We start from the raw sequence: 25,253 nt of genomic DNA on the forward strand, positions 1-25,253 counted from the left end.
GGGTAATGAGGAAGGAGACAGCGAAGACGTGGGGAAAAAAGGAATACATATGTCTGGGTTCATTCATTTTTTTTGCAGTGAAAGGAGCTTACCCCACATAGAGGGCAGATGATAAAGGTTACCCCTCAGACAGAGCAGACCACGTGCCAGATCCTGATCAAGAGCTTTACCTATACCCGCCAGCTGTTCTTCACACGGCCCTGTGAAACAGGTACTATGACCGCTCTGCTCTGAGTGTCTGTGCCCTCCCCAAATTCGCATGCTGAAATCCTAACCCCCCGAAGGTGATGGTATCACGGGGTGGGGCCTTTGGGAAGTGATTAGGTCGCGAGGGTGGAGCCCTTAGAAGCGGGATTCGTGCTCCCAGGCCAGATGAGTGCACTTATAAAGGTGCCTCCTGCCATGTGAGGATACAACGAGGCCTGTGACCTGGAAGAGGGCCCTCGCCCGGCCATGCTGGCACCTGATCTCAGACTTCCAGCCTCCAGAACTTTGAGAAATAAATTTCTGTTGTTTATAAGCTTCCCAATGTGTGTTATTTTGTTATAGCAGCTCAAACGGACTAAGACATTGCTGTCCCCATTTTACACATAAGGAGCCTGAAGCACAGAGAGGTTAGTGACTTGTCCAAGGCCACTCACCTGTTTGCTGCCTCTCACTGGCACGTGGTTCTGTAAGCCCTGATCCTACATTTCATCTGCTTAAAATTAAAGCTTTCCCATAATGTCCCCTTACCTCGTTTACTTTCCCCCCAGCAGCTAAGCTGTCCAGGTCTCACTAGGAGATGGCTGGACAGAAAATAGCCTGGGGAAATGGAAAGGACTCTGAACACAGGCAAAATGTTTGGGAAAATATCATGAGTAAGAGCAATGAAGTTAAGTAGAAGGGGTTTTCCCTCGACGGGAGTGATGCACGTGAAATTACTGCAGTCAGTGTTTCAGATCCAAAATTTCTACACACTATATTTAGGCAAGTCAACTGTGCCTCAGTTTACATCAACTGCGAAATGGAGGAAATAAAATAGTAATGACCTTATAGGTTATGAAGGGTAAAGGAAGTAACATACGTACAGCGCTCGGCACAGTGCCTGTCTCAATATTTGGTAGCTATTGTTAGCAGATCAGATGTAACCAGTTTATTGAGAATCCTCAATTCATTGGGATATAAAGAAAGATCAGCTCATTCTCTCCATTCACTGCAGTTGACCGTGCTCTACCCAGTTGCTCAGTCTCATTTCCTAATGATATACATCTCCAGGCAGATCTCATCATTTTCCTATCAATATCAGTTACTCAAAGTCCAGTCCGGTCCAGTTCACACCTTCAATATAATATCCTATTGTTCTCCTCCCTTCAGAGTTTGCCAGACTTGTAACTCAAGTTCCAAGAGTGGGAAGGGGGCTTGAGATTGTCTTTCACTCCTCCTCCTTTCTTTTCTGGGTCTCGTGCCTCTCAACTGAGGGAAGAAGGGGGAAAAAGGGGGATAACAGAGGTCACCTTAAATAAGTGGCTGCTTGTCACTGGTGGAAAAGTCCCTGTTGTCACATTGGCTTGATCTGTTTCCATCTGTTGCTGGTGGTGTCTGCCAGTGTACTGGTCTCCTATTAGATAATGTGGAGCATGGAGTTATAGGTTTTCGAAGGGAGATGTTCATCTTTATGCCAGCCCCTTTCCATCCCTGATAAATCCACAGAGAGGGATAGCCATGCTTCCCTTTGTCTTAAAGCGATCTTTGCCCCCAATTCCTCTCCGTCTGAACGTCATCTCACTTGGTCCGTGGCCATCAGAGCTCCCACCTTCTCCTCTAATTTCTATTCTCTCATTACAGTAGAAGCCTGGGAGACACGGAGGTCTGTTTCCTGCCCTCTCCAAGGGCTCAAGAGAAGTTGGTGAGGTGGACACAGAGCAGGGCATTTTCTTCTTCTCAGAAAAACTTCGCTAGAGTGCCTGTTCTTCCTTCCGTCCGAAGTGGGTTGTTCTGCCAAGTTTTCAGAGGTCAGATCTCCATGCTAAGAAACTGATGCCAGCTACAGGGATTGGGTTTACCCTCTTGTCTGAAACAAACAAACAAAAAGAAACAGACAAAATATAAGAAACAGGAGTTTTCAAGACATTTGACAACAAATTTGAGAGACGAGGAACGCGGGAGGGGAGCCCCGTGATTTCCCCATGTGCTGCCTTAAGAGAGTTTCCAGGCTGTGGTGCAGGGAAGAAAATCTGAGTGAGGAGATGAAGATGAGAGTTGGGAGGACCAGGTGGGCTAGAGTTCACGGCAAAGAATAACAAAGAAGAAGAGTTGTACAGAGACAGAACCCCAAAGATCTGCCAGGGATCCCCTCCTGATATTCAGGAGAGTGCCATCAATGAATTCGTGTGAAGAAACACTGGAGTCCGGGGAAAAATAATCTGAAAAGATTGGAGAACAGTGTCCAACACTCAGCCAGCGCTGGGACTATTGCATCTTCCCCCGCCAGACTGAAAGGAATCACAGTCCCCCGGCATTGGGTAGGGTGCCCAACAGGGTCTTGCTCAGCAGTGGGGAATAGTTCACCATAACCGCTGCAGCTACGCTGAACAAGGGATAACAGTAAGACCCAAAAGATCAGATTGTTTTCCAGTAACAGCATCCCAGAACAAAGCCCAGGGAGATTTCTAGGAACGAAAAACAGCCACCATCCAACAAGGTAAAAGTCGTGATTTCTGGCACCTCATCAAAGATTACCAGGCATGCAAAGAAGCAGAAAAATACAGCTCCTGAGAAGGAGCATCGTCAGTCTACCAAAGCAGTCTAAGAACTGAGACAGATATTAATATTAGCAGAATAAGAAGTCAAAATAATTGTTATAACTGTATTCTGTGTGTTCAGAAAGTTAAGAAGAGGCATAAAAGATATCAAAAGACTCAAATAGAACTTCCAGAGATGAAAACTACAATGTCTTAGACAAAAAAACACTCAGGTTAGGATTTAGGGTATATTAAATATGGCAGAAGAAAAAATTAGTTAACTTGAAGACACAGCAGTAAAAAAACAATAAGAGCAAATTAAACATAAAATAAGAAGAAATAAAATAATAAAGTTTAGGGTGGAAATCAATGAAACAGAAAATGGTAAAACGATGGAAAAAAGATCAATGAAACCAAAAGCTGGTTCTTTGAGATCAATAAAATGCATCAACTTCTTAGCTGGCTTGATCAGGAAAAGAGAAAGAAGACACAAATTATAAAGTCAAGAATGAAGGAGGTGACATTATCACAAGATAATAGGAGAATATTATGAGCCACTTTGTGCCTATTAATTTGACAATTCATCTGAAATGGACCAATACCTTAAAAGACACAAGCTACCCAAGCTTAGTCAAGAAGAAACAGATAACCTTGATAGCTCTTTATCCATTAAAGAAACAGAATTTGTGGTTTAAATCTTTCCCACAAGGAGAACTCCAGGCTTGCTGGCTTCACTAGTGAATTCTACCAGACGTTAAGGGAAGAAACAATACCAATTCTACAGAAACTCTTCCAGAAAACTGAAGAGGAGGGAATGCCCCCATTCACTGTTAGGTGCCAGCTTCACTGTGATACCAAAACCAGACAATGACCAGAAAGAAAACTACAAACCAATATCTTTCAAAAATACAACTGCAAAATTCTAAACAAAATTTTAGCAAGTCAAATCCAACAATATATAAAAAAGATTAAAATATACTGTGGTCAAGTGGAATTTTTCCAAGGAATGCAGGGTGGATTTAACATTGAAAAATCAATGCAAGTTCTGGGGCTGGTCCTGTTGCCTAGTGGTTAAGTTCACTGCGCTCTGCTTCCGCAGCCCGGGTTCAGTTCCCAGACATGGACCTACACCACTTGTTGGTGGCCATGCTGCAACCCACATACAACATACATACAACCCACATACAAAATAGAGGAAGACTGGCACAGGTGTTAGCTCAGGGCAAATCTTCCTCAGCAAGAAAAAAAAAATCAATGCATGTTCTGAAGATCTATTGCACAACAGTGTTAATATACTTAGCACTTTAAAGTGGTTAAGATGGTAAATTTTATGCCAGTTATTTTTGCTATAATTAAAATTTTTTTAAATCAATGAAAATCACCATGTTAACAATCAAAAAAGAAAAACGACATGATCCTCTTAATAGATGTTGAAAAAGCATTTAACAAAATCCAACATCCTTATAAAATCCAACCAATCTGGATAAAGACACTCAACAAACTAGGAACAGAAGCGAACTTCCTCAGTCTGAAAGTGGTATCCACACAAAAAAATCTATAGCTAACATTTTACTTAACTTAAGAAACTAAATTTTTTCCCACTCTAATATCAAAAACAAGAAAAGGATGTCTACTCTCACCACTTTCTTTTCAACATTGTGCTGGATTTTTTAACCAATATAATCATTAAAGAAAAAGAATAAAAGGAATCCAAATTGAAAGGGAAAAATTAAAATTGTTCTTATTCCCAGGCAATATGAGTGTCCATGCAGAAAACCTAATGGGACGCACAAAAAGTCAGCTAAAACTAGTATGTTTGGCAAGATTGCAGGATGTAAGATCAATATACAAAAGTTAATTGTATTTCTATACGCTACCAAGAAATCATCAGAAACAAAAGATTTTAAAAACATTTACAAAGGTATCAAAAACACTAAATAATTCAGGATAAATCTGACAAAAAATATGAAAGACCTGCACGCTGAAAACTACAGAGCATCGCTAGGGAGAGAAAGCAAAGATGACAAGCAAATGGAGACAGACCTTGTTCATGGCTCAGGAGATTCACACGGCTGATGCCAATTCTTTCCCAACGATCTATAGATGCTCGCAATCCCAATCAAAGTCCCAGAGCCTTTGTGCGTGAATTGATTAGCTGATTCTAAAATTCGTGTGGAAATGCAAAGGACTTAAAATAACAAAAACAGTGTCGGTGGGATAACTCTACCTGATTTCAAGACTTAGTATAAAGCTACAGTAATCAAAAGTGTGGCATTGAAATCAAAGCAGACAAATAGATCAGGGGAACAGAATGCAGAGGCCAGAAAGAGACCCACACCTACGTGGACAACTGATTTTTGACAAAGATGCAAAGGCAATTCAGTGGAGAAAGGACAGTCTTTTCAACAAATGTTGAAGGAACAATTGGATACGCATAAGCAAAAATTTAAAAAAGAGCGTATTTAATCCCAAACTCACACCATAGACAAAAGATTAACTCAAAATGCATCAGAGACTTAAACGTAGATCATAAACCTATAATATTTTTGAGAAGAAAATATAGGAGACAATCTGTGTGACCTTAGGTTAGGTAAATTTTTTTAGATTCAACATCAAAGGACAACCCATAAAAGAAAATTTTGATTTAAGACTTTTTCAAAATTTAAAACTTCTGCACCTCAAAAGACACGTAAGGGAATGAAAAGGTCAGCTACAGACTAGGTGAAAATATTTGCAGAGCTTATGGTTGATAAACGACTTGTATCCAAAATCCATTTTAAAAACTCTCAAAATTTAATAAAAAGAAAACAAGAAATAAATAAAAAATGGAAAAAATATTTGAAAAGACATTTCACCAAAGAAGATATATGCATGGTAAATAAACACACGAAAAAGTGATCATCACCATTAGTCATTTTAAAACTGCTGTGTGATACCACTACGCATTCAGGAAAATGGCTATAATTTCAAGACTGATCACGCCAAGAGTTGGCGAGGACATGGAGGAACTGGAACTTTCGTACACTGCTGGTGGGAGTGGAAAATGGCAGGACCATTTCAGAAAACAGTATGGCTGTTTCCTTTTTTTTTAAGATTGGCACCTGAGCTAACACCTGTCGCCAATCTTTTTTTTTTCTCCTTCTTCTTCTCCCCAAAGCCCCACAGTGCATAGTTGTATATTCTAGTTGTAGGTCCCTCTGGTTATGCTATGTGGGATGCCGCCTCGGCATAGCTTGATGAGCAGTGTCATGTCCGTGCCCAGGATCCAAACCAGCGAGGCCCTGGGCCACTGAAGCAGAGTGCTTGACCTTAACCACTAGGCCACGGGGCCAGCCCTTGGCTGTTTCTTAAAAGATACAGCTACCATATGATCTAACCGTTCCACTGAGGACATAGGAAAGCCTATGTCTGTACAAAGACTTGTACATGAATGGACATAGCAGCTTTATTTGGAATAGCCCCAAAATGGAAACAACCCAAAGTTCCATTGACTGGTGAATGGATAAATAAATTGCTATATATACATACAGTGGAATGCTGCTCAGCAACAAGGAAGAATGAACGAGTGATACAGGCAGCAACATGGATGAATCTCAAAATATTTACACTAAGTGAAAGAAGCCAGACAAAAAAGAGTATGTACTGTATGCTTCCACTTACATAAAACTGTAGCAAATTCAGACTGATCCTACAGGACCAGCACATCGATGGCTGCCTGGGGATACTGGGGATGGGATGGGATGATGGGAGTAATTTACAAAGGGGCAAACTTTTACAACGAGAACTTGGGGATGACAGATCTACTCACTCTCTTCGTTGTGGTGATGGTTTCATGAGTGTACGCATGTGTCAACACTGCTGAAATTGTACACTTTCAATGTGTGCGGTGGCTCAACTATACCTCAATAAAGCTATTTAAAAAACAAAGCAAGTATCCATCTCTGGCTCATGTGCACCCTCACATTCCAGTAGACAGAAGTCGAGCTCTTCCTAGAACTTTCTCTCATGTTCTGCTGTGCTCCAACAGCAGGTCTGGGATGGGCCTGCAGATTCAGCACTGCAGCAAGCCTCTCTCCAGACAGTGAACTGCCAGGCCCCTCTGCCTGTAGGCACTCCCAGCCTCCAGGGGTTCTCTCTTGGAACCTCCTCTCTCACTTAGATTAGGTGAGGGAGAAGGTGGGGGGTTGCAAGTACCCTCTCTATAAACATTGCACTTCCCACAAAGATTATGACAAATTTCCCCCTCTCCTGACTTGTCTTCTTGTGCAGACTTGGGGGCGGGGTGCTTCAAAGCTGCAGTGAAGACTGGGTTTGGCTAGGATGCTTATTTACCTGGCAAGGAGGTCTCTGATCCCAATTGTTAGCAGCTTCAGGGCAATCTCTTGCTCAAATGGAAAAGTCCGGAGGAGAAGCTGCATGACGGAGGAAGCCTGACTGTTTCTCCCAGGCCAGGGAGAGGAGGAGGACGGGGAGTGGGTGGGGAAGCTCAGAAAGCTTCAGGCTGCACATAGAGCTAAGTCAACAAGCCTTTAATGACGTCTCTCTTGGGGGGATTAAGACGTGGGTCAGCCAAATCTTGAAGTCAGCAGAGTTTTGTCTCAGGCTCTTCCCCCACATTCTTCCATCCTCTTCGGCTCCTCCTTTCAGCTTCAGCGTTGCTGAGGACGGAGAACAGACAAGTCTTTCATGTCTGATGTTTTCCCACTACGTGTTCTTTCTAACACACAATTGTTTAGCCTTGACCAAAAGCAATTTAAGTATTCCAATCATGTACCTGTCATGTCGATTCACGTAGGTTTTAATGATGCCTGCCATATGCTGAGTCTTGTTCTGGAAGTTCTGAGAGAGAAGAATGAGGAAGAAAATCCTCGTAAGGATCCCACAGGAAACTCTAGAAGGCTTTCTCTCTGAACCGTATCTGGAGTCTATCCTTCACTCTGCGTGCACACAGCCTGACCTCTCACTTCTCCCCTCACCTGAAATTCTGTCTCTTCTTGAGATTCTTGAGCAGGCCTTGCAAGGATGTCCGAGGGCCTGGCTCCCAGGCGGGCTGGGGTTAATGTGAAACTTTACAAGCAGATCTGCCAGGGAGCGTTATTCTGGGCTCCCAACTTTGCCCAAACAGACCACATCAATCGTTACTGAGACTTCCTTCTGAGGAAGTGAGCATGAGGGCCTGGTTATTTATGACAACCTCCTGAGGATCTCCCTCTGCCAACTGGGCTCCCCAGGAGGGGAGATGGTCATTAAACTACCCACGTCTGCTGTCCCCTTCCTTTATAAACAAGATCTCATTCTTCAAGTGGATACCAATGCCAAGAAAGGGGTTGGCTTAGTGGGAGGGGCCTAGAGAGAGAAATACGAGGGGCAGATAAGCTCACAATGAACCTTAGATCTAGAAGGAAAGTCACCTGCCAACTATACAACAGTGATGCTAAGGCCCAGAGAGGGAACGTATCCAGGGCTACACAGACAGAGGGGCAGGACTGAAACTAGGAGTGGAGGGTCCCACCTCTCACTCAAGGGTCCTTTTCTGCAGTTATTTTCATTTTCAAAGGAAATTTCGAAGTAACTGAGAGATTTCTCAGAATCTTGCTTTTAGTAACCTTGGAAATTGAAACTGCTTTGTGTGTGTGTGTGTGTGTGTGTGTGAGGAAGATTGTTGCTGAGCTAACATCTATCCCAATCTTCCTCTATTTGATGTGGGATGCCCCCACAGCGTGGCTTGAGGAGCAGTGCTAGGTCTGCGCCCGGGATCTGAACCCACGAACCCTGGGCCACTGAAGCGGAGCACACAAACTTAACCAGTACATCACCAGGCTAGCCCTTGAAACTTGCAAACTTCTTCCTTCTCTCTTGGAGAACTGAGTTTTGTGATCAGGATGAAATTTCATTTTCTGGAATGGGGTGCCTCAGAATTTTCTTCTGAGGGGCAGAAGGAGGGGTCACCTCTCAGAATGTAGGTAAAGACAGAGCAGGAGAAAGCCTCATAGCAGCCCTGCGGAGTCAGTTCTTTTACCTCCAAGTGGTGGATTAGCAGACAGAGGACCAAAGAGGGAGAGCAGTTTGTTGTAGTCAGTTTTTGAATCCATGGTTGATTCGATTCAAATGATTAAGAAATAAAAGAGACTATAGATAGAGGCTTTATTGGTTAAAGTTGGAGAAAAATGAGTCTAATGGAAGATACTGGATAGATGCTCAGCAAATCCACTTCCCCTTCTTCCTGGGCATCAGCTACACTACATTTCCCAGCCTCGTTCACTGTTGGGTGTGGTCATGTGACAGTTCTCGCCAGTGCACTGTGGGCAGAAATACTGTACATCACTTCCAGGCAAGACTCATCAATTCTTCCCACGTGTAACTCTATTCCCCTGTCTTTCTTCCTCTGCTGGTGGCGTGCCCCAAGAAGGCCCTAGAACAGGATTTTTCAACCTCAGCACTATTGGCATCTTAGGTCAGATAATTCTTTGTTGCAGGGGCTGACCTGTGCATTGTAGGATATTTAGAGGCATCTCTGGTCTCTACCCACTAGATGCCAAAAGCATCCCCACTTGCCAATGTGACCACAAAAATGTCTCCAGACACTTCCAAATGTCCCCTGGGGGCCGAAATCATCCCTGGTTGGGAGCCACTGCTCTAGAAGATGCCAAAGCCACATCATGGAAGGAACTTGGATCCTGAATGACTTCACGGAGCAAAGCCCCCTTCCCATATTTTTCAGTAACATGAGCAGGAAACCCAAGTTTTACTGCCTAAAGCCAGTGCAATTTGAGAGCTATTGGTTCAAAAGTTAGCCTCTCCTGACTGGTACAATATTGCTAAATGATCCCCATAAGTAGACAGACTTACCCAACCAGGCAGAGCACACTAGACCAGGAGCCAGCCCCTGCCTACAAGGGCCGGACCCAAATAGAGCAGCAGACAGTCACTTCCTGTGAGTAGACACCTCCCAAGATAAAGAAAATAGCAGAACTGAGCTCCACAAGCCCAGAATGTCTGCCCAAATTCACAGTCAGATAAGTCACTTCTCGGCCACAGGGGCAGAAAAATCTGAAGTTTGCTTGGAAGAAAAGTCTTCTTCTGGGAAACCCCCATCTCTGAAACCAGGAGGCTCTGCTCTGGGGAACTCCAGCGCCCACTGTCTTTTCCCAACTCAGGACATTCACTCAGTGCAGAAAATGGTCTGTATTCTGCTCTGTACAAAACATGGCCTGTGTTCTAATTTTCTCACTAAATACTTTATCTTATTTTGTTGTTGAAGTCAAGGCTCAAGTTTTGGCCAAGGTCAAGAGCTGGCCTGTGACCAGACTGAGGCTTTGCTTTGTGACCAAGGTCCAGGTTTGGCTGATCAGGAACCGGATTTGGTCAGGGCCAGCCCCACGGCCGAGTGGTTAAGTTCATGTCCTCTGCTTCGGTGGCCCAGGGTTTCACAGGTTCAGATCCTGGGAGCGGACATGGCACTGCTCATCAGGCCATGGTGAGGCAGCATCCCACATGCCACAACTAGAAGGACCCACAACTAAAATATACAACTATATACTGGGGCCTTTGGGGAGAAGAGGAAGGAAAAAACAAAAGAAGAAGATTGGCAACAGTTGTTAGCTCAGGTGCCAATCTTTAAAAAAAAAAAAGTAGAAGAACAGGACTTGGTCTGAACAGGCCACAGAAGGGTAAAACCCACAGCCTTGCCCTGAATTAGCTGGTGAATTTGTCCAGAGCTCCCATCACACAGTCCATTTCCTTTCTCCATCGTCCTTTATATTTCCATTTACTAAATAGCCCAGTGATACACTCACTGCTTCCCATAAAGCTGTAAAAGGAACGAAAGGAGTGACCTCGGTCCAGGAGAGGCAGACCAGGGGAAGGGAAACAACCGGCTGGAGATCCGAACACACTGACTCGTGTCCAGATCTGATCTGCCGCTAACACGTTGTTCCAAACCGGACAAATCACTTCCCTTCTCCAGACTATGTCTCCTCAGCTTAAAGTCAGCACACTGGGTTGGGCATCTTGTTTAATTTTAATGTGAGCTGCCCCAAGAAGCATTAACTTGCGGTCCTGTTTATACATCTACTGTTAACGGTAACGGGGTGCTGCTGCTTTTCCCTCCCTCATCTCTCGCTGTGCCCAGCTCAAGCCTTGGCTGTCATGATACTCAAGAAAAGCTGCAATAGCCTCCAATGGGTCCTCATTAGCCCGGACTGTCCCCAAACCCCAATCGACTCCACTATGAAAGAGACTGAACCACATACATTCTCTCCTTTCAAGCTATGGTACCAGAATTCTAGGATTCCAAGATTCTAGTAGTCTATATCATTAATATTCCAGATTCTAGTCTAAACATCTAGAAAACTAAAATTCTAGAAGGCTAGGAGTCTTATATTCTAAAGCCATAAGAGTCTAGAATTCTAAGTATAACTTGAATTTCTCCAGGAAATAAATGAGGTTACATAATGGTAATAACTCAGATTTTCCCGGGCTCCCGCTCCACATGCCCCAAGTTCGTGATAGGATCTCACGCGTCCCGGTGAACACACTTGGTCAGTGAGAAGACAGCACCTTCTGTGCCTCTCGCTGGGCTATTTAGTACATGGAAATATGAAGGACAATGAAGAAATTAAGTGAACTACCCTTCCCCTCTCTCCGGCCAGGTTTACCTGTCTACTACTGAGCTTCAGTTGGCCAACCCCACTCCACTCACACACACCAACTGGCTAGATCAACTTTGTCTAAACCTCAGTGGTGGACAGAGGCCTAGGCGCAAGCTGAGCTCCTCACTTCCTAATATTCTTATTTAATATTTTAGGACTTCATATTTCTAAGTTTAAGATAGCTTAGAATTCCAACTTTCTCACAATTTACACCCTGAATATTCTTGGATTTTAATAGGCTTAAAGAAATTTTCGATTCTGAAATACTATGATTCTGAGATAGTGGAAGATGCTAGAGTGTCTTCTGCCTCCTCTTAGAGGCTCTGGGATGAAGGAAGGCAGTGAGGCCTCAGCCAGCTCTGAGCGAGGCTACAAGAGGAAGCAACAGGCCTCAGGGCTAAAGGATGCTGTAGACCAGGATGGAAGAGCAATCAAGCTTCTTTGTAGAATGCCCAGAGTAGTCACGCCCTAGTGGGCTTCCCAGGCCCTTGGTGGGCAGCAAGAACCAAGTCAACAACCTCCAATCAAATGTGTTATTTATTTACAAGTGACTATAAATAGCAAAATAAATCTGAGAGTCTATGTCTGTGAGCAGGCCCGGAGTTATTAAAGCTATCCATGGCTATCCACTCGGGAAGTTCTCCTCCCAAGGGTGAGGGTGAACCCCTGGCCTCCTGCAGGCCTGGTCCAGGCCCCTGGTCTCCCAGGGTTTGGAGCATTGGAAGCTGATCGTCCAACTTGGCTGCAGACCCCTCTGGCTGTGGTGCATGGTGGGAAGGCAGGGAGGGATTCAGAGAGCGGGAGTGACTGAGGCTTGTGTCAGGAAACGGGCCTTGCCTGAATCTCAGATTTCATAAGAAGCCCAGGGGGCTGGCAGAAATTCTCGGCCCAGCACATCCCAGAGATAGGAGCACCATCTGTAGACCGAAGCAGTGAAGTCCCAGCTTGGAGGAAATTGAGGACAGAAAGAGAATTGTCTCTGCTGTGGCAGGGCTGGGCTTTAACAGAAATGACCACAATATACGGTCTGGCGTTGTGGAGAAGTTTTGACAAATGCTTTTATCAACCAATCAGCTGGTTTACTAAGCACCACCATGTGCCGGTCAACATGGCGGACAGGAAGGTCTCATTTTTGAGGGCCTCACACAGGCTGGTGCCTCAAGATAAAGCCCCAATCCATAAGCTAGTCTTCAAGTCTTTTGTGACCTGACCCCAAGTTCCTTTCCGGTCTCACATCTGGGCCTCTCCATTGTGAACCCCAGTGTTTCCCCCAGTAGCCCATATGTCACCCCAGCATCTCAGTCTGCACTCCCTGTTCCTCCAGCTGGAATGTCCTCGTCCCCTCTGGTGCTCACTTACTCCCCTCAGGACCAGCTCAACTGTCTCCCTCTCCTTTGCGAATCCTGCTCTGACCGCCCACTTGCTTGGGTTGTACTTCTCCTGAGTACTCAAAACACATTCTTACAGTGTTCCCTCTGAATGTCAGCCTCCCCATGAGGAGGCACCTTTCTCATAGCTGTATCCCCAGCCCCTAGCACAGGGCCTGGAACAACATGTTATTGAGGATATTTGCAGACATGGAGGAGTGGGAAGTGGTCAAAGCACATTGGAATAAAGTGGAAGAATCTGTGCAGATTCAATGGAAGCAAAGTGACATCTAAATGGACAGGAGGAGCCGAGCAAGAGGGAGACCCGGGGGCTGACAGTCCCGGGCTTTTAATCCCAGCAGGATGTCTGGGCTTTTACGGCCAGTTCCTGCCTTTCCTAACGGGCTGATCTTACAATCCGATTGCTTAACCTCGTTGTCCTCCTCTGTAAGATGGGGGTGGTTGGAGGATTAACTGAGTTAATACACGTAAACTATTTAGGACAGTGCCTGGCACATTATAAGCCTTCAAAAGCTATTAACTTTTGTAGTAATAATAGTGTTATTAGCTAGGATAGTGGAGGCAGCAGTAGCATCATTGTGTAGGTTATGGGCAAAACAAGGTCTCGTTAGCCAGGTTGGAACAGACCATGGGGATTGGCTTCTGGGGGAAGTTGAAGCTTCCCCACCCCCACCAATGTGGCTCTATCCTGTGACTCTCGTGGATAAGGGTCAAGTGCACTGCTGAGCCACAGAGGAAGGGCAGAGCTCTGAGTGTGCTGAAGACGCTCAGGCTGGCCATCATGTAACACGGTCTGTTTGGGATTTACTTCCTTGTCAGTGTCACTCCTGAGTCTCTGTCTCCCTCTCTCACCGGACCTGAGCAGAAATGCTTTCTTTCCTTTGGCTCTCCTTCTCTGAGGTTTGTCTTTTACTTGGTCCTCTATCTCTCTCTTCCACCTTAAAAAGACGACTAACAGCATCGTGAACTATGAAGAACCGCAGATGGGAATAGAGGCCTGGGGTCCAGCCCCAGCTCTGCCCTGAGCTTCTGGTGGACTCTGGGCAAGTCCCTTCTCCTCCTCGAACCTAAGGACTTCTTTTCAATAGTGGAAACATCGAGCTGCACGCTGTTCTAAAGTCCTTTCATTCTGAACGTCTGCACGTCTCTGTGGCAATGTTCTTTCGTATGAAAACTCCTCTTGGTTTCATTCATCATTCAGCCAATAGTTACTGAGCACACATAATACGTCAAGCAGTATACCAGGTGCTGTGCATCGTGGGGTGACTGAGCCAGACAAAGTCTCTGAGCTCAAGGAACTCACGTTCGAGAGGCTTTATAGGAACATCAGATGATAAACTCACTTTGCAATCCAGGACCGCTTAAGAGAGGAGGAAATTGCTGAGTGCTGAACGCCTCATTGGGCCAGGCGACGTGCCAGCCACCTTGGCCTGGGTCATCTCGGTTGAGCCTCACCATCACTTTGTGATGTAGTTGTTGTCATTTCCATTTTAAAGGAGAAGGACATGAGGCTAAGAGACAGCCAGTAGCTTGGTCAACCCCACCCAGCTGGATGAGATGGAGCTCAGTCCAATATCATGCCAAGTGTCCTCTCCAGAAGAGAACTCCTTGGTCCCTCTTGAGCCTGAACCCTGAGGCCCGGGCACACCAAGAGCGAATCCCAGATCCACTGCCTAGTAAGGGCCCCCGAGGCCAACCCTCCAGCCTGGCTGAGGCTTCTTGGGGCATCTCCACTTCAGACACTACGGCTCACTCCTCTGTCCCACCGTCTCGGCAGGGAGAGCTGTAAGATTTGTGGCTGCATTCTACCCTCCTGGCCCGTAACCCTATAAAATAGCAAGCAGCCTCTGAGATTGAGAAAAAGGGGGACAAGACTTAAAAATAAACACTGATGAAGATTAAAAATGACCAGTGCGTCTTGGGGATTTACATCTCATAAAGTGAGATGGCCGAGGAGGCCAGACAGGGAGCAGACAGCCCTGACGCCTCTGCCTGGTGGATAATTTATCCCAGAAAGTAGAGGCCTCTGTCTGCGACTTGCACAGGCCACGGTGGTTCTCCGGGGTATGCCAGCCCACTGTTGGAGGAGACTCAGGCTGAATCAGTTTTGTTTTCCCAGACCAAACCCACACAGTCAACACTTTTTCATTCCTTTTTACAGCTATGATCTTGTCTGAGGTTCATCTCACGCTCCTGGTGAGGCTGACAGGACAGGGACACTTCTCCCCCCCGTCAGATGAGAAAATTGAAGCTGACAGAGGATAACTCATCCGGGATCTCCCAGGGAGTCAGGACTCTGAGCTGAGCGGTCATCGGTTGATGTGACAGCCCCCGTTAGGTCCACATTCTCTTTCCCTCTCATTCTCCTTCCTCAGCTCCTAGCCCACTCTCAAATGAGCTGTGCTCAGCCAATGAATTAATTCAGCTAAACTTTACTGAATAGCAGTATTTACTGAGAACTGTTGCAAACACAGAGATCAGCAAGATTAAGCAGATGCTAAAAGCAATTTAACACTTTTTAAATATGTGGTGTTGGTGAGGATAAAGGTCACGTCAATGGAGAGTCTCTCTCCAATATAATAAACAGAAGAAGTGAAAAAGCAGAAAAAAATAAGTAAAAGATTTGGCGAGAAATTGGGAAGAGGGAATTGATGTTGGGGTAAAGCAGAGGAGAGACTGTCTATTTGCCAATTCTTCCAAAGGCATTCCCTGGACATCGGGAAGGATTTTGTCCTGGACGACTGCCCGTCAGATGAGTTCATGTGTAGGAGCACGTTCTAAGATTAATACGTAGCTGACAGTCACCCGTGATTTTGATACTGATGCCCCTGCTCACATTCTTGCCGGCTGTATCATGGGCTCTCAAACCTTCTGCTGTCCTCCAACAGCTACAGAGGTAAAGCTTCGGTCTTCACAGCAGAGTGGGAAGAACTCAGGTTTGGAATCTGATTAACCCGGTTTTCAACCTCAACTAGTTGTATGCCTTCGAGTTAGTTTCTCAGGCTCTCTGAACCTGTTTTCTCATCCATTAAATGGAGATAGCAACATCCACCTCAAAGTTTTGCCTTGAAAATTTTTTAAAATGCAAAAGAGAACCTTAAAGTTTAACTACGTTAGTTCAGACTTTATGTGAGGCCCCACGATAATGGATAACACATCCCCAAGTGAGATGCCGGACCACCATGCGAGGGCGGCAAAAGGTGGTGTTGAAAACTGCCTTTGTGGTTCTTTGCTGACCACCCACCTCTGGCATATAAAAGACCTGGGAGAGGCCAAGCCCACAGCCAGGGATTAGAGAGGGGATTTCTGGAAAGAGCTATAAGTACATTGTGCATCTTCATCCACTCCCTCCCATAATTCAAACCTGGGAAAATTGATTGTAATGGGATAGTTGGAGAACTTGATGCTTTCCTATATTTGGGGGCTACAGTGCACTGGAATCTGACTCCTGCTGCTAAATCTAAAGGGCAAGAACTTGACTGACCAGCTCTTCCAGCATAGGAGAGCAAAGGGAGGTCGCTGCACAGGTGGCAACCTGCGTTCTCAGAGTTTATCAAGCAATTTCTGTTTTCTCTAAACCAGAGCTGGACCACTTGGAGATGATCTAGGTCATCCTAGACCCTGTCAGAGGACCATCTAGGAGGAAAGACTTCAGCAGAAAGAGGTTGGTGGTGCTGGCAGACGCCAGCGGCTGGGAAGGGGTCAGGAGCAGCCAGCTGGACTAGAAATGCACTTACCCACACCAAGGGGTCACCTGTATGGGGCAGGGGATGGATTTTCTCCAAAGTTCCCACAAAAATGTATGCCTGCCAAGCCCAGAGAGCACCAACATTGGAGCTTCAAGTTTATACCAGTCAGGTAAGAGCTTTCCTATCCTTTCTTTCTCTCTCTCCCTCTGCCCCTGACAATGGAGAGATCAAAAATCCCCATTGGTGGGGCCAGCTCCGTGGCCTAGTGATTAAGTTCAACATGCTCTTCTTCAGCGGCCTGGGTTCGGTTCCCAGGCACAGACCTACAGCACTTGTCACAAGCCACGTTGTGGTGGTGCCCCACATACAAAATAGAGGAAGATTGGCACAGACGTTAGCTCAGGGCAAATCTTCCTCAAGTGAAAAGAGGAAGATTGGCAACAGATGTTAGCTCAGGGCAAATCTTCCTCAGGAAAAAAAAAATCCCCAAAGGTTAGCAAGATGAGGAAGGAGAAAGAATAATCTAGATTAAAAAAGAAAAGAGACTGACCAGCAGCAGTTCCAGGTCCCAGTGGGTAGTGAGGAAAAGTGTTACCCTTAAATGAAGGCTGAAGTTTATTACTACTGTTATTGCTAATAGTGGTAAGAACAGCACACTGGACAAGACGTGTTAATTATTGAGAAGAAATGATGCTTTGTGACTTAAAATAAATGGAGAACTTCGGTTAACCTCAGAGAAGAGAGAAGAGTCATGGAACAGGTTCAAGTTTTCATCACACAGGATGGAAGGGATTCAGCCCTACAGAATGACTGGGGAAAGTTTCTTCTTGATTATACTCTTGAGTCTCACTGATTCAACGTAACCGTTACATGACATAACATATGTCATCTCTCACACACAGCTGGACTTGAGTACGTCTGAGTTCGCTGCCGCCATTTCTCTGGGCCTCGTTGATTAGCAGAGGACATGGTCAACCTGCTAAGGTATCTTTGAGCAGCTGCAGTGTATCTGACCTATGCTCCGTTCCAGAGGTAGAGATAGGAGGAGAAGATCTGGTCTTATCCCTTGGTGAACATATAGTTCACAGGACTAGGAAGCCACTTAGTGGTGGGGAGACAGAGACCCAGAGAGGGGCAAGGGCTTCCCAAATCCACTGTAGAGCCAGATATGGAACCCAGCTCTCTTCTATACCTGTCCCTTTACTTTGGACAGCCTCCTCCCAGAAATCTAAGACAGATGGAATCAAGTGCTAGCATGGCCAATCTGATGGTCTCTGCCACTTATTGTGCACCTACTATGTGCCAGGTCCCTTATGTAGGTTAGAGCCCATTCTCACAATAACCTACCAAGGTAGGAGCATCAACAGCCTTTACACAGATGAGAAAACTGAGAGGCCCATGAACTTAAGTGACTTGGCCATGACCACATGGCCAGTAAGGGCCCGAGTTGGGATTCAAACAGGTTAGTCTGACCCCAAAGCTAGTAGTCTTATCACATAACCTTACCGCCTCTCTGGAGGGCTGCTAGAGTCGCAAAAGAGAAGTGCCAGCAGGGTACGGTCAGGTCTGGGTCCTCAGAGCCCCAGAGGAGCCCTAGCTGTCCCATAGTGCCATCTTTGTGGGGAAGAGCTAGTCCAGACTGACCCACAGACTCCCCAGCCATCCCAAAGCCAAGAACGAACGGGCTCGCACTTTACCGGTTTCTTCCAAGGAACAAAAAGTCAAGTAAATTCTAAAAATCATAACATGGTGCGAATAATTTTTTAATTAGTTGGCAAATTATATGGCCGGAGGGGCCTTACTCTGTTCTTGGAAGGAGATATTAACTTTATTAGCATTTTTTCCTTTTGCAGTTGAGTTGGTTCTTTGTGAAGGTGGGTGCGTGAGAGCGTGGTCTGTTCTCATTTCGTTTGGCAGGAATCTTGGCTGGGGTTTACAAGGAGAGTTACTTGCAGATTTTTCTTCTGCCGGTGAACTTGGCCTCCCTCACTCCCTGCTGAAACCCAACTCTTTACAGGCGGAAACAGGAGATTAAAAAAAAAGATAAAGAAAGAAATAAATTAGAGGGGAAAACAACTGAAGAATAAATAATCCTCTTAAAACAGTCGCTGGGAGAGGCGATGGAGAGAGTCCTAGACGGGGGCGGCATGGGCTCTGGCTGGGCGATGCAGGATGGCTTTCTGACCTTGGGCAGACAGCCTACCCTCTCCCAGTCTCTGTCTCCCCATCCGTGACACAGGGGATGGTCCCTGCCCCATGGCCCCACTCAGGTCTGCTGAGAGGACGAGTGGGATCTCGCCTGATAAAGTGATTTGACTTTTACAAAGCACTGTCCACATAGAAAGGCCCTTGGGTGTCACTGGAGCCAAACCTGACACCTACAAGGGAGTCTTCAGGGTGACATGTAAGAAAAGGAGCTCCCTTAGCGGCGGAGCTCCTGGAAGGGACCCTAAAGGACATCTACAAGGTGGGAATATGGGTGGGAGTGAGTGTGCTGGACGCGTCTAACGTGAGTCTGCAGTCACTCGGGTCGCAGAGTGTGCAGTCTGATTGTTGCATGGGGGAGGGCACAGCGTGTGTGAATCCTTGCACTGGCATTGGGAGTTGGGGGGATATTCATTTATCCACCCATTTCACAGGTGAGTGTTGAGGATTTATTAGGTGCTCTGCTCTAAATGCTGGGGATTCAGTGACAAACAAGACAGACTAGTCTCTGCACGTGTGTGAGAGTGTATAGCAAGTATGAGGGAGTATTTACATGTATATGCAAGCATGTGTGTGTGAAAAGACGTCCGTGTGTGAGTGTGTACTTGTGAGAGTCTGCATGTGAGTGTTCGGGAGTCCGTGTGATTGCTGTGTGTGTGGTGAGAGAGAAAGAATTCCTGGCCACCTAGAGGGCATCAAGCTTTCTTAAAGCACCTTAAGGCTTGAAGGCCCTAAGATATCTTCTCGTCTAATCCTTGACGTCCAAGATAGAGACTGGAGGCCCAGAGAGGAGCAGCGTGTGTAGAAGGTGAACCAGCAGCAAAACAAGGACCAGAATATAGATGTGCTCTTTTCCTACTGCAGATATGTGAAAAGGAGAGTGTAAATTAACCGAGGGGCTGTAGGGAGAAATCTGAGGGACAGAATGGAAAGGCGGGCCAGGCAGCGTATGGAGGGTCCTGAATGCTGGGACGAGGAGGTGAAACTCATTTTGAGGAGCCACAGGAGGATTTGTGCAGGAGTGTAGAGTGGTCAGGTGTCTGTTTTATGTACATCCTGCTGCTGCAGAGAAAATCAACAGGAGCAAGAGACACAGCTGGGAGGGATCCCAGAGGAGGCAGGTGTAACCACCCAGGTGAGTGGAGATGAGCCCTCACATAAGGAGGGCGGAGAAAGGAGGGAATGAACCGAAGGATGCTTCTAGCCTAGAATCAGAGGCCTTTGCAGCCTTCAGGATGTGGAGGGTGAGTCCCATTTTTCTAATTGTCTACGTGACGACGTGGTTTCCTCTAAACCTGGGAACTAGTAGAGTCCCGGGCGTTTACACGGCATCTCCTTAAAACTGCACGACAGCCCTGTGAGCTGGACATTGTTTTCTCCATGGTACTGATGAAAGAGTTGTGGTTCAGAGTGGGGAGTTAACTACCCAAAGACACCCAGCCTGACTCTGGCAGAGCCAAGACCAGAACTCAGGTCTTAATTGCTCCAAACTGAATACTGAATGAATCTGTAATCGCTTACTAGGCATCCACTTTGTGTCAGGCCCTGGGCTTGGCACCTTATGTGCATTACTTCATTTCAGCCTTCCAGTCGCCATTTCTCCATCTTTCAGGTGAGGAAAATGAGATTCATAGGTGTTAATTAATTTGGCCAATGGTACACAGCTAGTTCAAGCTGTACCTAGTCTTCTGATTCCCAATGCCCATAGTCTTTCAACAATCCTGCATTGCTTTCAAAATCAGGACAAATATGTTTGCAACACAGCTTAGGATGAAGTGAATTTAGGAACTCCCATTCCTAGAGAGTGTACAAGCTTAGAATATAGGCCAGTTCAAGAAAGTTTTATCAAATGCCTAGGTGACAGGCCCCTGCTGGGGATTAAAGGGTCCCACTCCGAATCATCAAGAACCACATAAAGGAATTCATTGGGCTTCAAAGTCCCATTCCCTGCCGCCTTCAGAGACAGAGCAACTGTGATCTCCTCTGGGTTCGCAAGGACAGCCACACGGGGCCGGGGCTGGAAGTCAGGACACGTGGGACATGTGGCCCCAGTAATATCATCGTGAAACTCAGGCAAGACCGTGTCAGGTCTTTCCAGCTGTCTAGGATTCTATGTCCTCACACCCATCAGAGGCACAGTGTGCTTTTCCTCCGGTGACTAAGATGGTGGACCTTTGCATCAGTGCCAGCCTGGGTTCCTTCACCCTGAACCAGGGCAGGCACCGGGAGCCTTCAAGCTGCCCACTCAGACCTGCTCCATCACTAATCTCCATCCAATCTCTCTATCCAATGCAGAGAGGAGAAGGACCCTCCCACCGTAGGGGGATATCTACAATTTGTCTTGTTTTCCTAAGCCTAGTATCAGGTTCATCTGCCCTGAGACTCTCTGGCCCTACCACTCTTTCTAGATATTTCCTGCCTTCACCCCCATTCCCATTTCCTCAAATTGCTGACTGAAGTCAAGACGTCCAGAATCTGACTTCTAGGACTGCCATGTACGTCCCTGAGATTCCCACTGCTGGCCCTAGTCGGAGGCCCTGGATGAGGCATCAGAACAGATGGGGCCTGAACTCCCCACCCCATCCTGAACTGAGTCCAAGACTGGTCACTCCGATGACCCACGGCCATGCCAGCTCCAACACTATCCTTGCCTTCCCCACCAGCTTAGCTGCCAAGACCCCAGCATGCCTGTGGTCAACCTTACCCAATTTACCATGCTTGGACTGATTTCTTCGGGCTTTTTGGTCCCAGAGTCTCTAACCTCACTCCACCCTAATCCCTGAAACTAATTCCTGGCCCCACTTGAAAGGCTTTCAGACTGAGTGAAAGTAATCTTCTGCCCCAAGTGCATTGACATTAAGACACCGTGGGTACTTCCTTCCTGACCAGAAATGCCATCAGAGAGTCCAGTAAGGGCTTGGCTCACAGCCGGCGTCAAGGTCTCCCCAGCATCCGCTCCAAAAAACATAGTCGTCAGAAAACACACCCAAGAAAGTTGTCAGGAAGCAACCAGTCGTCTGAATTATTTACTGTCCCCTGGAACATAGCCAGCTAGATGCTGGCCACGCAGACGCTGGGAAAATATTTATGTGGGTCCTGTTGGATACTTGGCCAAGAAAGACTGCCCGCTGTCATCTTTTCTTCCTGCTGATAAGGCAAAGCTACATATGTCAGACGGCTCTCAGAAGGGCCTGGTGGTGGGGGCCTGGCATCTGATCAGAGCAAGTTTGATGGCTGCAGCCTTCAGTCCCAGGCCTATCTCTGCCACCAACTGGTTCTAGCCCTCCCAGAGTCTCAGCTCCTCCATCTGTAACATCATGGAGTAGACCAGATGACCTCAATGTCTCTGCGATCCTATGAGATTGTGACTTAGAATCAGATCTATTTTCCAGATCTGCCATCATGATGCCATTGGCTCATCACAAAGCTATTTTTCTTGGCATCCTGGAAACATTCCTGAAATTCCAACATCCTAGAATTTCTTTCCACTGATCCAGTTTCGGTAACCAGATGGGAGAACTCCATCTGGAGGAGGAAGATCTGAGCTTAAAATAAAAGAGTAAAATGGAAGAGGGGAAATTGAGTTCAAGCAGCTTTCATCATGCAGCCAATATTTGCAACTCTCGATGCTGAGCCCATGGGGACGGCGAAGTGCCTTTAAGCCACGCTCAGCCCAGTCCTGTCCTGCAGAGCTCACAGTAGGGCAGTGGGCAGGTGGCCCACAGGGCTCATCTTGTTCCCAAGGTGACCCTCGTGTTTCTTCCTTCCCATAAATCCCAGGACCTCTGCCTGCCACCCTCCTCAGCTTGCAATTCTGTCCTTGTCAGTGATCATCCTGAGCACCCCACTGCAAGGAGTTTTGGCCTCCCCAGCTGCCCACTCCGTGTGGACAACCTGCCCTCACAGGCCCTTCTGCACTTCAGAGTTTATGGCTGCTCCCTTTGAAGACTCACCCAAAGTAACAAAGCCACAGATCTAGACACAGGACAAAGGTTCAGAAACCCCAGAGTTCTTTCAATTTCTCTATTCAGAGACTCCTGCCATCTTCCCTGAGTTGCTCGATGATGTCTCAGGACCTCCTGCCTGCCTCAGTTTCCCTGAGTAGGGAGCTCCCTCAGCCTTCTCTCCCCAGACCCACCCTTCTCTAGGAAGTTTCCACACCCCAGTCTGTCGGTGCAATCTGGTGGCTGTAGCCATTGAGAAATTGGAATGCAGGAGCAGTTTAGGCTGGGTGAGTGCGTTCAATGGATATCTCCCCAAGAGAGTAATCAGGACCGGCAGCAGTGGTTGGACCTGGTGTCACCTCACTTAACCTGGTCTGAAGAACCATCCCTTGTGGACTCTCCTTTTCTCCATTCAATAGCCTCACTTGACACCTTTTCGGTGCTGGACACTGCGCAAGGCATGAGTGAGGAGGTGTGCAAAGGCAGATAGAGCCTTGCTCTCCCCCTACGCCCCAGGTCCCTGGGGTCCTCAAACCAGGGCCGAAGACGAGACCAGGCCAGCTCTCAGCCTCTTCTCCCTCATCCCCTGTCATGACTCTTGCCCTGTCACCTGCCTCCCTCCCGGAATAATGGCATCACGGGAGGTCAGAGCCAGAAGGGCCCTTAGAAGCCAATCTAAGAAACCTCAGACAATCTGAAATCAGTAAGGATGGAGCCACGTGGTGTAGTTTAATAGTGGCCTCCCCCTGAAAGGCCTTGCCCCATGTGATGCAGACACGTGACCAAGGATCACAGCTTGAAAAACTCTCATAGCAGAATCATGTTATGCTACAAACGAGGAAACGGAGAGCCAGAGAGAGGCTGAGCTGGGACCCAGAGAGGACGACCAATAGTCCTGACTCTCAGGGCACAGTGTTCTCCTATTCAGTGTAGGCATCTCTTATAATCCTTACAAGACCCCTAAGAGGTAGGCTGTGTTAACATTCCCTATTCAAACAAGGAAACAGACTGAGCGAGAAAAAATAACCTTCAAGGTTACACAGCTTTGAAGTGTTGAGTATTAACTCATACCCAGCGCTGTTTGATTCTAGAGCCATTTTGTCTAGAACCCAGGTACTCAGCTGTTCAAAAACATCACCCAGGGGAACAACGACCAGTACTGATGTTGTAATTAGCTGAATAAGGCCAGTCTCCCAGGGAAGATGCATTTCAATATTCCCTATTCATTCAAGAAGAAAAATAGCTAAAACACAAACAATATCCCGTGGGACAATGGTAGCGAGAGCAACAACATGCCACACCAACTCAGAGGAAGCAACGAATAACTTCAGCAGAGGTTTGTGGCAGGGAATTGGGAAGCTCCCCGGGAGAGGCGATAGTTAAGCAGGGCCTCGAAAGAGGGGTGGAAATTCACCAAGAGGAAAGGGGTGAGGAGTCGGACGTGCCAGGCTAAGGGGGTGTTGAAGGTCCATTTTCTGTGTCTATGAGGCAATTCGTGGGTAGAGAGATGCAGGTGAGGAGGGAGATGGCGGCCATGGGCTGAAAGTCCCTGGGTGCAAGGCAAGCGGGGCCTGATTTTATATTTAAGGCCCCAGCACATAAAAGTTTTCAAGCAGAGAAGCAACCCCTTATCAGTGGAAAAAGACTCTGGGGATAAAAAATTAATACATCCCAGGGACAGGAGCTCATAATGTTCACAATGATAATGACAGCTCACATCATTCTTACAAATCTCAGAATAAAACTTTCAAGCAAACTAATTTATGCCTAACATCAGTCCTGTGGGTTAGGTACCCTTGTCACACTTCTATAGAGGGAGAAGGCAAGGCCCACAGTCACACAGATCTGCCCTCTCCAAGTCCAGGGCAGTCAGTCAAGATGCACCTCTGCAGATAATCTCTCAGGGGCAAGAGTACAAACTGAGCCTGGATTTCTGCCCTGGATGGGAGTCTGGACTAGCTGCTCTCCGGATCTCATCTAACATTTGAGATTGCAAAATTCTGAGACTCAGCAGCAGGCTGGCTGCCTCGTGGGGCTGCCTTTCCGAGCTGTGGGTGGTCAGGAATGTTTCAGGACCTCCTGGGCCCAGTGGTCCAGGTCAGAGTGTCTGGATTAATGATCCATCTCCAGGCAGAGCGAGCCGAGGCCCTGACGCCAGGCACGGGGCATCGATTCGACTTTACACTCTGAGCTTGCTTTCATCTGAGGCTCTCCGGGTGGGCTGGGGCCTAATAATTAACATCTCTGAGCCCCACAGCATTGGTGAACTGGAGGAAGGGAGAAAGAGTCTCTGAGTAGGTCCCCATCAGCCGTGGGTGTGGAGCCTCCCCAGCAAAAAACCTGGGCATGGCTGCTTGGCAGACGACCACATCCCCCCCACAGCTGCCACATCAATGCTGCCTGGAGTTTGCACAGTAAGTGGTTTTGGTCTCATCTTTGAGCTTCACAACATTTCTATGGGAAAGTAGCACTAGGATGATTATCCTCACTGTGCACATGGGGAAACTGAGGCCCAGAGAAGGACAGGGCATCTCCCAAGGACGGAGGGACTAGGATTAGAACTCAGGTCCCCTGCTTTCCTACCTAGCATCCTTCTAGTGCAGGAGGCCGTCTCTTACAGAGATGTTGAGACCCTCCTGGCACCTCAAAGTGA

At 46.9% G+C, this 25,253-nt stretch overlaps 1 long non-coding RNA gene across 1 annotated transcript in view; it reads right to left on the reverse strand.

The window, feature by feature from the left end:
• Nucleotides 1-935: 935 nt before the first annotated feature.
• Nucleotides 936-25,253, reverse strand: part of LOC139079178 (uncharacterized) — a 53,364-nt gene continuing 29,046 nt past the window's right edge. The window contains exons 2-4 of the long non-coding RNA XR_011532547.1: nucleotides 7,498-7,562; nucleotides 7,056-7,381; nucleotides 936-2,053 (exon numbers count right to left, since the gene is read on the reverse strand). This is a non-coding gene — a long non-coding RNA (uncharacterized lncRNA). The remainder of the gene's footprint in view (nucleotides 2,054-7,055; nucleotides 7,382-7,497; nucleotides 7,563-25,253) is intronic.

The sequence above is a fragment of the Equus przewalskii genome, chromosome 2 (genome assembly GCF_037783145.1).
Source record: "Equus przewalskii isolate Varuska chromosome 2, EquPr2, whole genome shotgun sequence".
Lineage (NCBI taxonomy): Eukaryota > Metazoa > Chordata > Mammalia > Perissodactyla > Equidae > Equus > Equus przewalskii.